Source organism: Pteropus vampyrus, unplaced genomic scaffold (assembly GCF_000151845.1).
Source record: "Pteropus vampyrus isolate Shadow unplaced genomic scaffold, Pvam_2.0 Scaffold56, whole genome shotgun sequence".
Classification (NCBI taxonomy): Eukaryota; Metazoa; Chordata; class Mammalia; order Chiroptera; family Pteropodidae; genus Pteropus; species Pteropus vampyrus.
The window spans coordinates 3,436,322-3,440,993 of record NW_011888837.1 but is presented as its reverse complement, the minus strand read 5'-3'; positions in this window follow the sequence as shown (position 1 = coordinate 3,440,993).

Genomic DNA, 4,672 nt, shown 5'->3' with positions numbered 1-4,672 from the left:
TTGAACTGAGCTCCTTTAATGTCACTCTCAGTACCTATCCTGGGCTTGCACAGTGAATACTTGAGGGTCTGCAGCACACACTGAACTCTGGAGCCAGGCTGTGCTGTTCAAACCCTGAGTTTGCTACTCAATATCTCTGTGACCATGGATACATGAAATTCCTTGCAAATTTAAATTTGATTTAAATTTGATTTAATCTCTTGGAGTCTCAGTTTTCTCAGATGTAAAATAGGGGTAATAACAGTATACATCCCGTAGTAAATATGTAGTAAATGCATAGCTAATACATGTAAGCAGGTAGAACAGTACCAGGCACATGAGAAGCTCTTGATAAATATTATTATTATTTAATGTGTCTGGTATTATATTGTTATTTCTTTTATTAACAGTCTCATTAATCTACCCCATGATGGCATCTTAAATAGCTTTCCTACCTTATTCTTTCCTTGCTTAATTCTACTCTGCACCTGACTTCTATATTAATCTTCAAGACATCTTTCTTCAAGATGTATCACTCAACTTTTCCAGCTCTCATAAGCCTCCAAATTAAATACAAAATTCGTAATCTAACAATTTGAACCCTTCTTCAACCTTGTCTTATTTACTCTTCTCTAAGCTTTTTTCTTATTATAGTTATGCCCCCAGGGAATGCCCTTTTGGTTTACAAGAATTTAAATTTGCAAGGAATTTCATGTAATATCTGCTTTGGCTTCTAATGATGCATTTATTCACATTTATGAGAACTATTTTGGATAGTCTGTATCTCTCAAGTAGCTGAGTGCCAGGAAGAGCCCCTATAAGGTCATCTCCCAGTGGTGAAGTATTCCCAGTATTTTTGGTTTACAAGTCTGTAGCAGTGACAACCTTATGCACCATTTGCTTTGCTTTTATTGATTTATTTTGTCTTTTGTGGGTTAAAAAAAGGAAAGGATAGTAACGATTTAAATGTATATTATGCAATAGCCACAAACGAACTGAACAAAGGCATTCAGCATTATTACAGATTAATTAATGAAGAGAAATTGCCTTGGAGCTCATGCCGTGACAACTAATGTCATTTACTGATGTGATAGTGTCCATTGGAAGGAGATTTGGTGTTTTAGTATAAGTGGCTTAATTTCAGGGCTCAAGAAGCATCATCTCTTGAAATTAATAGTAATTATGTTTTACACTTATAGGAATTTGCCTTATGAAGGTTTTCAGGAAGAAATTACTCTTGAAAGATTGAAGAAGACTGTTTACTTCCAAAAGCATATTCTGCTTAATGTTGGGCATTGGCTTATTCTTTCCTTCCACACAGTGTACTAATTCCTGCTTCTTGGTCTTGCTGGTACTCTGCTCGCTGCCTTAGCTCTCTCCCTACTTTTCTTTTACCATATTACCAAAGCCTATTTTACCGAAGACTTTATTACTAGGGCCCTGTCCTCTGTGAAGTCTTTTATAATAATTATAATCCACGTTGGCATCTCCTTTCTTTAAACTTCTATTGCCTGTTCCTTAGTTTTTATTGATATCTTTTTTTGACTATATAGATAAGGAATAGTTAATGTACAAAAACAGCGCATATTTAAAGTATATACGACTGATGCAATTTGACCTATGTCTACTACTATGAAACTGTCACCACAATTGAGAGAATGTACATATCCATCACCCCCAAAAGTTTCCTTGCGCCCGTTTGTAATTCTACCTTTTTTTTTTACAACCAGCCCTATTCACAGACAACTGTTGATCTGCTTTTAGTCACCAAAAATTATAAATTGTCATACATTTTGCTTCACTTCTACCTGCTTACGTGTATTAGCTATGCCTTAAACACTCAATTATATTATAAAGATATGTAAAAAGTAAGGGACAAAGTATTTTATATTTATCCCATTATATATATTCTATTTCTCTTTCCCTGGTATATCAGTTATATATGGCTGCAGAATAAATTACCCCAAAACTGAAACAGCTTAAAATAGCATCTATTATTTCACAGTTTCTGTGGGCCAGGAATTAGGGTGCAGCCTAGCTGCAGATCTCCACAAAGGTGCAAACAGTGTGTCCAAAGATTCAGTCAGCTCAAGGCTTAACTGGGGAAGGATCTACCTTTAAGTTCATTCATATGGTGGTTTGCATGATTAAGGTCCTAGTGAGCTTTTGCACTGAAGACTTCAGTTTCTTCACAGATGTTAGCTAGAAGCCACCCTCAACTCCTTGTCACATGGGCTCCTCTATAGTGCAGCACACAACATGGTAGATTGCTTCATCTGAATGAGCAAGCAAGATGAAACAGAGAGAGAGAAAGCAAGATGGAAGCCAAAGGCTTTTATATCCTAATCTTGGAAGTGACATCCCAGCACTTCTGCTGTATTCCATTCATTAGAAGCAAGTCTCTCGATTCATCTCACACTCAAGAAAGTGGATTACACCAGGAAATGGGAATCATTAGCAGCCATTTTAGAAGCTTACTACTGCATGCCATCTTTTTTTGGAAGTACATATATTACAAAGCGCACAACGCACTATTATCACTTTTGTTTTAGACAGACAATTCCTGGAGCTCTTTATTCCTTTGTTTAAATCCTGATTTCTATCTGGCATCATTGTCCTTCTGCTTGAAGGGTTTCCTTTGACATTTCTTATATTGCTTCTTGGCTGACAGAGCATTCTCTCAGCTTTCGTGTGTCTGAAGAAATCTTTCCTTTGTCTGTTTTTGGAAGTTATTTTTGCTGGGTAAAGAATTCTAGATTGACAGCACTTTAAACTGTCAGCCTAGACTTTCAGTACTTTAATGCTGTTGCTTCACTTTTTTCTGAACTGTATTGTTTCCAATGAGAAATCTGCTGCAATTTTTATCTTTGTCCTTTACTGTCGTTTTTTTCTTTTTTTTTTTCTGGAGGGTTTGAAGACTGTCTTTTTCATTGGTCTTAAACAATTTGATTACAATGTGATTTGATGTAGTTTTCTTTCTTTCTTTTTAATTTTAGTCTCTAGCAATAACAAAATTTAAAAAAATTAAATTTATTTATTTTTATTAGTTTCAAGTATACAGTATATTGGTTAGACATCTATATAGTTTGTAAACCATCCCCCCAATTACTCCCTCCCTCCCCTGACCTGCCACATAGCCAATGTATTAATGCTAACTGCATTCCCTATGCTGTGCTCCCCATCTCCATGACCATCCATCAGCTACTAATTTGTACTTCTTTAACCCTTCGCCTCTGTCCATCACCAAATTGTCCACTATATTTGTGAATCTGTTTTTGATTAGTTTGTTCTTTTTATTCCTTAGATTCTGCATATAAGTGAAATCATGTGGTGTTTATCTTTCTCTGTTTGACTTAAATATCTTCTAGTTCCATGAAAGCAATATCTTTTTCCATTCCCTTCCTTTTAGTCTGTGTGTTTTTTAATCCGAAGTCTCTTGTAAGCAGCATATGTAGGAGTCTTGTTTTCTTATCCTTTCAGCCACTCTATCCTTTGGTTGGAACACTTAATTCTTTTCCATTTAAGGTACTTATTGATAGGAACGTAATTGTTACCATTCTTTTTTCCTGTTTTTGATACATGTTTTTTCTTCTTAAAGAAGTCCCTCCAACATTTCCTGTAATACTGGTTTGGTGGTAATAAATTCCTTTAGCTTATTTTTGTCTGGGAAGCTCTTTATCTGTCCTTCAACTCTAAATGAGAGCTTTGCTGGATAAAGTATTCTTGGTTGTAGATCCTGAGTCTTCATCACGTCGAATATTTTGTGCCAAGCCTTCTGTCCTGCATAGTTTCTTTTGAGAAATCAGCTGCCAGTCTTATGGGTGCTCCCTTGTAGGTAACTATCTGCTTTTCTCTTGCTGCTTTTAAGATTCTCTCTTTGTATTTAACTTTTGGCATTTTAATTATGATGTGTCTTGGTGTGGGCCTCTTTGGATTCTTGGTTTTTGGGATTCTCTGAGCTTCCTAGGGTTTTATGTCCATTTCCTTCATCGTGTTAGGGAAATTTTCCATCATAATTTCTTCAAACATCTGTTCAACATCTTGATTTTCTTCAGGTATGCTGACCAGATGGATATACGGACTCTTAATAGTGTTCTATATACTCCTTAAATTGTTTTTATAGCTTTGGCATCTTATCTCTTGCCATTCTGATTGAGTGTCTTTAGCTTTCCTGTCCTCTAGATAGGGCATTTGATCCTTTTCTTTATTCACTTTGTATATTCTTTTGTTTATTCCATTTACTATACTTCTCATCTCAGATAATATGTTCTTCATTTCAAACTGGTTCTCTTTAATAATTTACATTTTCATTTTATTTTTTTTATCTCTTTGTTGAAGTTCTCACTGAATTTATCTACATTTCCCAAAAATTCATTGAGTATCTTTATAACCAGTTTTGAACTCTGCATCTGTTAGATTACTTGATTCCATTATATCTGGATCTCTGCTCTGTTCTCTCATATGGTATCTGCTTCTTTGTCTTCACATTTTGGTTGCTTTTTCTTGTCTGTTTCTATCTACTAAGCAAAGCTCCTAAGTCTCCTGGTCTTTAAATTAGTGTGGATTTGTGAAGTAGGTGTCCAGTGGCACAGTCCTGAGAGGGGCTCAGCTGCAGGCCAAATTTAGCCCAAGCCTCTACTCCTCCAGGGCCAACTGTTAAGATTCAGCAAGCAATCCACAGATGCTGTGCTTA